Below are 13,403 nucleotides of genomic sequence, written 5' to 3'. Positions count from 1 at the left end.
AGGCAAGAAGGACAGGAGTATCAACCACAACAAAACCCAAATTAAAAATTACAACCTGCAACTTGCTCCAGTGATGCCATGTAACAAATGTGGCTAGGAAACACACTTCCTAGCTCACCATCAGGGCTGCCACAAGCATCTGCTTTATTGTACATGGTATCAAAAGCACCAGGCATCTGCATCTGAAATCATGCCCTCTCCTGCCATTCACTCACATCCCATCTTCTTTTTCTCTTGCACATTATTTTCTACAGGCAGCAGCTTTTTGGCAGGAGTCTCAGTGACTGTTTGCAACAGGGCATGGGAAGGCAAAGCAGACATCTCCTAAAGCATCCTCTTCCTGAAACCCCTTCAACCCTTCCTGGCTGAGAGGAAATGCAAGGATTGGTAATGACTCAAGTGCTCCTCTGGGAAACAGCAGTGATTTTAGAGGAAGATGAAATAACTTTTAAGCCAAGCCTAGTCCTGGAGAGGGGAACTCCACACGCTGTAGCTTGAGTTCACAGTAGAGCATGAACAAAGCCGGGATTCAGGCGCCCACCAGCAGAGATACTGGAAAAGATACAGCTACTTTACTGAGGTAGTCTCAACTACATTAAATACATTGTGAGTGATACAGTAAACACATCTGAAGGGATACAGATTCCTCAGGGAATACTGTATTTGCATACAGACCCCAGTTAAATCACACCATTAGGTAAAGTTTCAACTGAGAATACAGAGACAGACCTGAGACACATTAGCAGAGATGAAGATATATCCAAGAACTGGTCCAGTTGGGACATCAAAACCTGGCACTGGGAGAAGATGCATAGAAGATGCCTGCCATGCAGCTCTTCTGGATCAGGATAGAGACAAGCTGGTGGATGTGGATTACAGATCATTCTCCATCAAAATGTCTTGAATGATATTTCTCTCAAGCTTGGATTTCTAGTAACCCTTTTGTTCAGCCTGAAAAGTCACATTGCTTGATAAAAATCTCTTCCTGCCTTTTAAAGGCAGAGTGGCAGTGTCCCCTCCTGAACACACTGTGATTTACAGTCTTCCACACTAACACTAGCAATGCGAGCCCTTACGCAGAGACTGCAGACAGCACTCCTGCCAACACATACTCTGCCACAGCATCGCTCCACGTAAACACCCTGCATTCACCTTGTTTATATTTCCTCCTCTACAGGCTGTGACAGCTCACAAACACACACAAAGCCTAATTTATATTTATAATAAATCTCCCTTCTTCATTCACTGCAGCGGAAAAGAGCCCTGGTACAAATACAATTTTTTGGGAACATGGTGTAACAGCTCTAAGGAGAATCAGGCCCATGCTCTTCTGTAGATAAAGAGGACAAAGCCACACCAAACACATGTGTACACTCCTACACATGCCTACAAACATGGAAGGAGTCCCACACACACACACACACAGAGATACTATTCCACCTGTGCTCTCACATACACTGCTCAATAACAGCACCAGCTGTCCCTTCTGACTCACACGTGCTTTCAGGCAGCACAGACTTTTGGAAGGTGCACTTTTCATTACACAGGTGCTCACAGCCTCAGGTAAGTGACAGGAGAACGACACTGCAAGAGAAGTACTGTCACCATCAGTGGGATATGCTTGTGTCTGGGTCTCACAGGTCCTTCTCAGGTGGTGCAGCTATTTTAAAATGGGGGTTGCAACCTGTTTCTTATCTCCACTTGCTAAATACACACATATTCTGCTGTTGAAAGAATGCGGAGAGGGAGTTAGGTGGGAAAGCAGATTTCTGGTGGTGCCACTGATAGTGCTAGAAGAGATGAAGAAAGTTTTTTATTGTACTCATGAAAAAAATGTGATCCCTAGTTTCTTTGTAGACACATGCCTTGGAGGATTTATGAGATCTTGGGTTTCTCCATGCTGTCCACAAACTGGCTGTAGCCAAGAGTTGTCCTTTTGTTTTAATTTGATTTCAGAGAAAAGGTTGTGATCTCTCTTCTCTCCACAAAGGACCTTGTTGCTGCTTCCCTAGCCTCCATCACCCTGAGGCCTGATTGTGGCAGTGTCTTCCCCACAGGACAATGCTGTCAGCCTGCTCTGAAGCTGGGCCTAGTGTGCCATGTGGGTGCTTGCAGGGGAAGCACACCCAACCAGTCTCTGTGGTCTCTACTGGCTCCCAATAAGCTTCCATTAAGGTGACTTAACTATTAATTCCTGTCAAGGTGTTGTGTGCTCACATGTCTTCTGTACAGCTCTAACTCCTGATGGCCTTGCAGAGCTTGAGTGACTCAAGCAATTCGTCTGATCTGCCACCTTCTCTCCATCCTGGCAACACTCTAAGCTCAACCAAAAACTTCACTCTGCATCACCACCAAGCACACCAGCAGCCTGCCCACTACCAGAAAGTTCCTGTACACTGACATATTGGGAGCTGGAGGATGGGCATCACCTAATCCCAGCACTGCTCCGCTGCTGACCCAGGGCTCATCCCGCAGCACATTGCCGAGTTCCCATAATGGAGAGAGCACCATTACACACTGCCCTAGCCAACTGTATTGCTAAGGCGAGCTGACACATCACCTGGCACTGCTGTCCTCAGATCCCTCCACTTCACTCCTCCCTGGAGCCCCACAGGGCCTCAACATGGCATCAGTTCTGTTTGTCAATGTTAAGGTGCTCAAGTGTGCCGCCAGAGATTTCCAAGTTAGAGATGACTCTGCTCTGGGTATTTTGAAGACCTAGTAATGGCTATTTAACTCCTCAGAAATTCTGTCACAAGAGGAAGATTAAAGGTTGCACACACACACACATACACACAGAGCTATGAGGATATCAAAGACGGTTTTTTTAGAAGTTTTTCTCCAGCTTTTGAAGTCAAACATCTAAATAAGGAAGTAGCAATGATGGCTGGAAATTACCACTATTTGGAGGTAAAACAGAGACCTGCTGAAAATCCTTGCCAAACTATGTGGAATTTGTCAACACTAAATGCTGCCTAGGAGAAAGTAAACCCCCATGCACTTTAGCTGGACATTCTTCTCCTCCAGCCTATTGCTTTAAGCAAACAGATAGCCTTCCTACACACGTACATGTGGAGCAATATGGGCACTCACCCTTCTACAATCCTGCTGCTGTCAGGTCCTGACAGAGGAGTAGCCCAAAGCCATGGCAGAACCATGCAGAAGGTCAAAAACCAGCCCACTCCTGGCACAGCTCTTCCACAAACACCACTATGAAAAGCTAACCCTGGGATGAGTCTCGGACCTCTCTCTGGGCAGGCTGAAGCAGCCTAGAGATCACAGTCCCACTAACATCCTTCTGGGTACTTCCTCTTCTCCCCATGCCACCTCTGGCTGATTTGAGCACCTGTCATGACCATCCCTTCTCAAATACAGGTTGTGCATTCTCTGGGATAATGCCATGCCACAACTGTCCATCTTTTGGAAAATCTGCAGCACAGAGCTCCTTGACTTCGGATCCCAGCTGCCAGTGGCTATGAATAATTGGTAATTAAAGTAAAAGTGAAGCCATACCAGGGGATTGTTGTGCCTCTAAGTTTTCTCCAGACTACTCTCAGGAGACACAGGAGAGCTACCAGAGATAAAAAAATAAGTCTCAGCTTACGAGGTTTACACAGAGACCATCAAAAATATGCATCTGTATTTTTCTGACCTCCAGATCTTTTTTTTTCCTTCACATTTTCCTAACCTTTAAAAGGCATGTAAGATAAACAGAGGAGAAGCTAGGCAGACAACATCCTCGGAAGAGATGTAGGAATATAATCAAGCCCTCAGACACACGCACACAAACACCATAATTTATCTCTTCCTCCTCCTGTTTGATATTATCCTCTGTTCTAGTATCATAATCTGTTGCTATGGAAACAGCTATGATGTCACTACAAGAGGTTTATGGATGCCTTGAACAGGAAGGAAAGGTACAGGATGATGGGAGAGGGAAAAAAAAAACCACCTACAAACAGCTGCTGAGCAGGAGATGTTCCAGGAATGGCAAGTGTTAACAGGGAAAAGATAAATACATCAACGGTGCTGGAGTTGTTGCAGACAAGAGCAGAATATAAACCGCACTTTAAAAATAAAGAATGCTTACAAATTTTGCCTACAACTAAAAATATTCTGGGCAAGCTAAAGGACCTTCCTGAAAAAAACAAACTTTCTTTGAAATGTTCAGCAAGTTTTCTGGGACTGGATATTCTCTGAGTCTTGCTGCTAGAGTCCAAGTCTCCACCACACCACTCCATCACCTGCTGTAACATTCCCTCCAGAAGCCTAACACCCCATCAATGCAGCTAACAGTTGGGGAGCTTGCTAGCTATCCACCATCCTGTGTATGCCTCTATGACCTGTAACTAGAAAAAACCCTCGTGTCTTCAAGCAAAAATAAACAGAACCATAAAATCTCTTAGGCTGAAAATGACCTCTAAGATCAATGAGACCAACTGTTAACCAAACACTGCCAAGTGCACAACTAACCATGTCCCCTAGCACCACATCTATATGTCTTTTAAATACCTTCAGAGATGGGGACTCCACCACTTCCCTGGGCAGCCTGTTCCAGTGCTTGACAACCCTTTCCACAAGGAAATTTTTCATAACATCCAATCTATGCTTTCCCTGGTACAACTTGAGGCTGTTTCCTCTTGTCCTGCCACTTGTTACCTGTGGAAAGAGGCTGACCCCCACCTCACTACAACCTCCTTTCAGGTGGTTGTACAGAAAGATAAGGTCTCCCCTGAGCCTCCTTTCCTCCTTGCTAAACAAGCCCAGTTCTTTCAGCTGGTCCTCATAAGTCTTGTGCACTAGATCCTTCAGCAACTTCGTTGCCCTTCTCCGGACATGCACCAGCACTTCAATGTCTTTCTTGTAGTGCTCCTGTGCCTTTAAGATTTGTTTATTGGAGAACGTCCAGCCTTCCCGGACTCCTTTGTCCCTCAGGACTGTCCCAAGGGACTCTATCAATCTGTCTCCTAAACAGGCCAGAGTCTGCCCTGTTCAGAAATCCAAGGTAGCCGTTCTGCTGAGCCCCCTCCTTACTTCTTGAGAATTGACAACCGATCACTGTACCCAAAACAGCCTCCAAACACATCACCCACAAGTCTTTCTCTGTTTGCATAAAACAGGCCCAGCAGGGTGCCTTCCTTTGCTGGCTCACTCACCAGTTGTGTCAGGAAGTTATCTTCCACACACTCCAGGAACCTCCTAGACTGTTTCCTCTCTGCTGTTTCCTCTCTGTGCAAAGACACACTGAATCCACTGGATCACACCCAGTAGCAAATAAACACCCTGACCCCAAACTATAGTCAATGGAAGAGCTTTTATTGCTCTCTTCACCCAAGAGAAAGACCATAACCTTACAGACTCACTGCCAAACATACTGACATACCTGCCTTGCTACTAGAGAGAACAGTATGCTGAGCCTCAGACACTTGAGATGTGCCCAGCCTTCGGGCCATGTACATCCACGTGTGGGATGATGCACATGTGGTTCTCACCCATGAGCTCAGGTGCTGATGACTGGGCCTCCATGCTTGTACCTTCTTTGGCCACCCTGACTGATGGTGAGAGTAGAGCAGACATGATGACAGAGAGGATGGGGTAGTCACATATGTCCTTAAAGACATCATGTGCAGGCTGAGGGAAATTCAACATGAATTTGCCTGATGGGGAGGAGGAAGGAGAATGGCACATCAAATTGTCCTGCACAGGCACCGCTGTCATGGGATGAGCAATGGCAGAGAAGGAGGAAACCACAAGGATCTCAGATCAATGAAAAGTGGTGGTGTTTCAGATAATCTCTATCCCATCAGTTTCCTGAGCATGGTGAGTGGGATCAAAGATTTTAAGGGAATGCCACAGCATCAGTTTTGCCTCTGGTGTCAGCTCCAGATGGGGAATACCCAGACAGACTCTCTGTTCTGCCTGTGAGCATTAGGATATTGGTAGTGTCTCCTGTCCTCGCTCACCTTCCCCTCCAAAGATGTTAGAGACAACTGCAGGGGGAAAAAACTGAGAGAGACTGAAGTCTGATGAGAGTGGGAGAGACTGAAGTCAGTAAGTGCAACTGTAAAAACAGTCCAAGATGGGATCTTCAGCATTTCACTCAATTTTCTGTTCCTGCCAGCCTTGGCTGTGACAGCCCCAGCCCCTGAAGTTCTCAGGGATTACCTCCTCCTCTTCTGTTACAGTCACTTGCCCTCATCTTTGTTCCCCACCTGCCTCTCTCATCATCTTCTCTCTTGTTCCTGACCTACTGACTTATTCCTTCTCAATCTTCAGCCCACCCATTCCTTTCCCAGAGGAACCTCTGTCACAAATGTTGTGGAAAACCCACACATTGTGACTTCCTCTCCCGAAAGTGCCCCAACAATTTGAATGATGCACCCTCCCGCGTCTGCATCTACATGAAATGCAAATCCTTTGGGGTGGGAACGACCTACCCCTTCATGTCAATGTCATGCCTAGTACAGTAAGGTTCTGCTTTTGTTTGGCACAGCAAATACAACTGTTATTAGGAACACCTCAAAAGCACCAAAGGAGAGTAAAAGAATAGGAGGTGTGAAAACAATGCCAAGTGTTTTGTGTGTTTTCCAGTTTCTTTTCTATTTTGTGGGCAAGGTTCTGCTTCTATTTTTTATTAAACCATTTTTTCTCTTCTGTACTTTATATTTGGGACTGCAGAATAGACAACAAAGCTGATCTCGGTAAAGAAACAGAGACTGTGCTATTTAAATTGGCAGGTGACACCAAGCAGGATTGCAAAATTGGGGGAATTAGATAAGAATTCAAAACAATCACAACAAATTGAAGGGTACAGGATAACATTCAAATGGGACAGATACAAAAATCACACACTTAGGTAGGAAAGCCTACCTCCACACATACAGGATGGAAAATGGCTCATGAGGCATCAGACTTCTTGGACAGGATCTGGGAGCCACAGCACATCACAAGCTACACAGAGAAGAACGATGTTACGGTGCAGGAGTTAAAGCAAACAGAAGCACTGCCTGTAACAGACATGAAGAACACTTCTGCTCTCCTTGGCCAGCACAGGAGCCAAAGTACAGCACTGTGGTCTCACAGTGCCATTCAAGAGAGGGATGGACTAGCTGAAGGGAGCACAGAGAACCAGGAGGATGGTCAGAGATGAAGGGGAAAAGATACAAGAGAAAGAGTTGAAGAACGTGTTCGAGATATGATTTAGCCTAAGGAACACAAAGGAGAGACATGACAAAGACAAAGGCATAGTCTTCCTACACCCACAATTAAAAAAGGACGACGAATCAGAGCAGGGAAAGCAGAGAGGAGTTACAGAGGAGGTAAAACCTTGTCAGTAACAAAGCAAAGGGCAATGATGACAGCCTGGGCATGCTGTGAACCATCCGTACACGGGGAATATGCTGGACAAGCCTGTTAGAGAACATGCTGGACAGGTATTTGATATCCTGCTTTGAAACACTTACTTAAATCTTTCCTTTGCCCATTTCCTATGATTTAAATGATTTTGGTGAGAGATAAGTTTCTTTGGCATTTCAGCATAGCCCAGAGCCCAACCTGTCAGCCTTTAGGACCAAAGGAGATGTTAGCCTGCAGGGTTCTGCTAGGTAACACATTGTTCCAGGTCTTGCAGATTAAAATCTTTAAACCTTTACGGATTAAAATCTATAAAGAACAGGGAAGACAGCTGCCCTTCATAGTTTCCCAAGTATCTCTGGCAAATACCACTGCCTTGTGGGATGACCTTTCCTGCTTTCCAGGGTAGGAGCTGTGTGTGACTGCTCTTACTTTGTCCTTCCAGAGACAGATATCAGCACAGGCCCTGGAAGGTGAGCAGGACAGAGAAGGACGTGTAAATAGAGTGAGCTTTAACTTCTCCAAACATGTCCCATTCAGTGCTGACACTAAAGAAAACCAAGGGAGCGAACAATGGCATCCATCACCCAGCATAAAACTCCCTCTCCTTCCAGAAACATGACACAGACAGGCTAATGCTCATCAGGTGGAGACCATGCTTCCCCTGGTGTAGCTCCCCGGGTTTCAGTGACATTGTTGCTGATCTGTATCAGAATCAAGCTCAGGAGCAGCTCAAGGGGGTCACATCTCCAAGATGCGTCCCTTCCTCTGGCTATTCTGGACACCTCCTGTGAGTAAGCAAAAGGCTCTGTTCCTTGGCATCATCTGTCAGTGGCCTGATCAGACAGCCACTCTTTATATAGCACCTTGAACATATACAGCATTGTATAAATACACACTATTACATCTTATTGTTACTTCCATTCAATAAATAAATCCTAATGGCACAGAAAGCTTTTTAATTTAGTCCTGACTCTGGATTTTCCCAGGTATTTTGAGATGTGGCAATGCCTTTGCCAGCCTACAGAGACAGAGGTTGCTCCTCCACTCATGTGCGTGGGCAAGTCTTAGTAGAAGTATTTTTGCCATCAAAACGACCCAGTTTTGAATGATACCTGAATTCAGGAGTGGTCCCAAAACACAGGCACTTGTGCTTTCCTGAGGATGGACCTCAGTTTCCTGATAGGGCCAAATGAGGGAGTATTCAGGGGCGCTCCGTGCTGTAAATGAGGGGTAGCAGTAACATGCCTCTACTCCTCCTGCATGACAAACAAATTGCTAGATGTCCTGTCTGGAGTGAAATTATCACTTGGGTTTATTTTCAAAAGAAAAGGTGAATTCTGTACTGCTAGGGGAAATAGTTTCAAAAGAGAAGGCTTCCAGTTAAATACCTTGGTCCACATTAGGGTATGTAAACAGCTCAAGAAATAACCTTTTCTCCAAATAATGTTTAATTCTCACTTCTTGTTATCCAGCAGTTATCCTTCCAAAAGTAAGAGAAAGACCTATAAATAATATTTCACATTCAGAGGGCAGAGATTTCCTAGTAAGGGTGAGGAAACAACCCCATTTTATAAATGGAGTGATTAAGCTATAGAGGCCATGAGTCACAAAGGTACTTCAGCGTGTGGCTAGCTTTAAAGACATAAACAATCCTAATGAAGTCAGCAGCACTGTCTGTGAGCTTAAATTTAGGCACAGACCTGAAAATATCTTCTTAAACTGGGATCAGAGAGGAAAAGGGTGGAATGTTAAAAAAAACCCCAACAAACCAGTCTTAGCCTTCCCATTCACTACAGACACAGGGATAGGGACACCGTAACAGCTGTAAGCCCACCACTGGATGCCTTTGCAAACTCTCCTCAGGGGTCTCGCCCATAGGCAGCACTATCACAACTGCCTTGAGTCCTGCAGCTGGAAGAAGTTGTCTCATCTGCCTCATGCCGGTGTCTCAGGCTGGTCCCAGCACAAAGTGACTGCACTTCCCTCGACCCCACTATCCGGCAGGACCGCTCTAACATCATCACCTGGGACCCACTTGGTGAGGCCCACAATCATGACAGGGATTTACTTCCAGGCCCATGTCACCAATCCTGCCATGATTTGACTTCCCATCTTCCCTCCTGATGAAATATTCACATACTTTTACGCACCACTGCTATGATGTGGCTAAAATCGGGCCTTATTCATTTTGCCACCCAAGTCCATTATCTACCTCCAAACACATGGTCTAACTTCCCAAGGCTGAGCTAAGCTCAAGAGCCTCACAGGCATCAAGGAGGTCTCTAGGCTGTTCCCCATCAGTAGAAGAACCTACACTGAATGAGGTGCAACTCTTAGCCAGTCTGGATGAAACCCCATCCAGTGGTCTCAAAGCACCATGTAAAACTGGGCAGTAAATAACAACCACTGAGCAAATGGGGAAACCTAGTGATGGAAAAATGAAAATTATTTCACTTTCCAGGCCAGCTGAGGTGCCAATTGGGTCTTCCCCACCTGTTACAGCCACAAAGAGGAATGCACAGAGTCCAAGGGCTAACGACTGCAGTGAGTAGCTGAGCTTGCCTCTTTGTCTGTTGCCCCTAGTCCCAGCAATGCTCTTTTCCCTTCTGAAAATAAAACAGCATTTTTCACCCGTTACATCGCAAACTTGTTTAATCACTAGACACAGCAGCATGATAAGAACAATAATTTTAACTGGAGGGGGTTTCCTGTTATCCTGGCTATAGCCATATCCTGAGCAAATAAAAACTTAGGCTTTTGGTCCCAGCATTGACACAGCTTAAGTTCTGCTTATTATTTCATAAACAGGAAGCGTCTCTGAGTTATCATCTCCCTGCATGAACTTTGGGGTAAAAACCTTTACCCTGCCTCACTGGGGCCGCCTCCCTGATGAGCAAGTTTTGTGTGCTTTAACGAGACTTAAGGATGCATTCAAAACCCAGCAGGGCTGGCCTGTTTCTAGCATTAAATGGGATCTGATCCACAACGAGTACAGGGTCAGATTTTCCGGCTTTCCCAGCCCCACATGTGACAAGGATAGCATGCAGGCAGGTCCCTGCCTGTGTTCAGCTCCAGCAGCCGCACTGGTGGCGAGGTGCAATTTACAAATATTACCCAGATTAATTCCATGAGCCACCCACATAGAAAACTACCGATGCGGCTGCTAAAAATACACCCTGGATCGCAACAAAGTTGTCAAGAATAAGTAAGAAGCAAAGCAAAGAGGAACAAAACCAAAACAGAGGTAATCACTGTTTAGAAAATAAAGGTTAATACATATAAATACCTCTCTTTACACAATTGTGAAGGATGCCAGGTAGGAGATGCCAAGAAAATCGCTGGAGACACCCATCCTAGGCAAAAATCTACCCACAGTCTGTGATGTCTAGCAGACCCCCTCTTAAAATGGGGTCTCCCCTGGTCCATAGAGCCTGGCTCTATTCTCTGCACAGCAGGAAATGTCACAAGGTGAGTGCACAGGTGATGATTTTGCACAGCAAGGGCAACACGGCCTAGAGGAGGGTCCAGAGAACCAGATTCTTGCCTGGCTCAAGCCATGCACCTCCTCTGAAGCCAATACAGCCACTCCTGATGAAGCCACATCTCTGATGCTCGGTGGCACGGCAGCCACTAGTTTGCCCCAACTCTGGGGCAGAGGCCATGTAGGATTACACCTGATGAGGTCTGCTTTGAAACTCAACTCATTTCCTTGTACAGCTCACAAATGAAACTAAGAACCAGGTCAAACATTTAACAGCAGTGTTACTTCTGGTTTGTTTCACTTGTTGTATTTTCATGTCCTTCATTTTACTGCTAAGCTCTCCACCACCCAGGAAAAAAAAAAAAAGAAAAGGATAAGAAAAACTCAGGAGAGGAGAAGACGAGCAAAAACTCCAAATTCTTTAAAACAAATGGGAAAATTCTCCTGGCACAGTGTGTGTGGGAGAGGATTTCACACCAGATATTCACTTATTTATCATGCCTCGCCTATTAATATCAGGTGAGGCACCATTCTGCTTCCCAGAACTGGTATTTAAGCCAGCTGCTCTGCACAAGCACACACCACCCTCACCGGCACATCAAGAATGGTGGGTGACTTTCTGCGTGTGCTCTATGTTATCACTCACTTAAATTTCTACTGGAACCACTTCATAAGGCCTTTGAGGTGTCACATTTCCTCCCAGGGTGCTTTTTCTGTCAAAGAGCCTATGTTCTGAAATCGGTACAGTGGGGATACGGTTTCACCTCCCCTCGCCTGCCTTGCGGTGGTGGGCATGCATGTGTGCCACCCTAGACTGCTCGGTCAAGGGCAGGAGCAGAGCAGTGCCTGCCCGTCGCAGTGCTGCTCCGAGCCCTCGGCTCCTGTGCTCTCTTCAGTGGCCTGACTGTACCTGATGCTCTAGCGCAGGGCTACAGACCGTACTGCTTATGCACATAACGTGAGGCTCGCAGGGGAGGATGGCAGTCCTTGCCTCCTTCCAAGGAGGAAATTGCATCCCCTGCGATAAGTAAGTTTTTATCTATGCACTGCGATATTGCAGGGAATTCTAAGGACCTCTCATGGCAACTAGGAGGCGAAAAACAATCATTAACCCCTCCTCCACCTCCCTCGAAGCCATTCACCAGCAATTTAACCCGCAAGCATACCGCAACACAACACAGATAAAACAATTCCTATCAGCCTTTACGCTATCTCCGGCTCCTGCCATTTGGGATATTCACCTCTAGTTTGAGGCTTAAGACATGCTGCAGAGCCTGGCCGCAGACCCTTCCGTATCTGCTGCGGGGGATCTGTTTCTACGGGTCACTTTCAGGGTATTTTTTCCCATCTGCTTTCTTTTTCCAGTCAGGCAGAGGCAGGGGCGCCGCTGAAGTTAGGATGCTCGAAGGAACCGCTAAACTTCCACCGCACGCTCCGGTGCGGCACCGCCGCCCCCTCCCCAGGAAGAAGCCGGCGCCCTGCTCGCCCCGGCAGTGGCCGAGGCCTCTTCTCCTCTCCTCTTCCCTCCCCTCCCCTCCGCTGCCCTGCCCGGCTCTGGGGAGGCGGCCGTGCCAGCGCTCGCCCACTGCGCCGCGCCGGGAAGGGGAGCGCGGCCGGGCTGACCGCAGGCCCCGCGGCCCCTCCGCCCCCGGCTGCTGCGGACCCGCCGGGCGCCGCCGCTCGCCAAGGGGCCCCGCACCGCCCCGCACCCCCCGCCGGATGCGGCCCGGCGAGGAGCGAACTTCAGAGCAATCACCGCATGACCCCCCCGGCCGGCGGCGTCCGCCCGGGAGGGGCTGGGCAGGCTCCGCAGCGGGCGGTGCGATGCCGGCCAGGCCTCACCGGCCCGGTCACACCGAGGGGGGGCCAGGTCCGGCCCCGGGGGGCCGTCGGGCGGGGGCCGGGCAGGTACGCGCCCGGGCTGCGAGCTCCGCGCCGCGGCGGGGGTCGTCGTCATCGGCGGGCTCCCCCCGCCCGCGGCGGGGCCCCGCTGCCGGGGGAGGCGCCGGGGGCGGCCCAGGCGCGGGGCGGGGAGGGGAGGGGGGGCTTCCCGGCCCGGGGGCCGGGGCCGCTCGGCGGCGCGACGCGGCCACCAGAGGGCGCCGGCGGCGGGCTGGCCTCGACCGGCACCCCGGGCCCGCCGCGGCCCCTCCGCCGGCACCGGCCCCGACACCGCCGCGTCCCCCCGGCTCCCCGCCGTCCCCGCACTCCGGCGGCCCCGGGCCCGGCCGCGGCGAGCGCGGGAGGGCCGGCTGTCCTTCCTGCGCTAACGAAAAATGCTCCTCTTTGTCTGCCCGCCTCCGGCGGGGTCCGAACTCCAAACAGCGGGTGAGCCCAGGGCTGCCCAGAAATAACCCGGCGGGCCACCGGTAACTTTACACCGCCCGCCGAGCGCCCTCCTCGCGGGCGCCGCAGCCCGGGCTCGATTTCCTCCTCAGATAAGTTTTACCGGCCTCACCATGGGGAGGAAAGTACCGTGTGTTCCCGTGCCGCCCCCCCTGCTCCCCTCTGCGCCCGGGTCTCCGCCGCCACGGACCGAGCGGCCCCCGGGCGGGATGGCGCGGCC

The 13,403-nt window shown here is 49.0% G+C and overlaps 1 protein-coding gene across 2 annotated transcripts in view; it reads right to left on the bottom strand.

Moving 5' to 3' along the window:
* Positions 1-13,403, bottom strand: part of HIPK2 (homeodomain interacting protein kinase 2) — a 126,991-nt gene that overhangs the window by 112,553 nt on the left and 1,035 nt on the right. The gene's annotated exons all lie outside the window — the stretch shown is intronic.

The sequence above is a fragment of the Corvus cornix genome, chromosome 1A (assembly GCF_000738735.6).
Source record: "Corvus cornix cornix isolate S_Up_H32 chromosome 1A, ASM73873v5, whole genome shotgun sequence".
In the NCBI taxonomy this organism is placed as follows: Eukaryota; Metazoa; Chordata; class Aves; order Passeriformes; family Corvidae; genus Corvus; species Corvus cornix.
The sequence above is the reverse complement of the archived record's forward strand: the minus strand, read 5'-3'. Positions and strand labels throughout refer to the sequence as shown.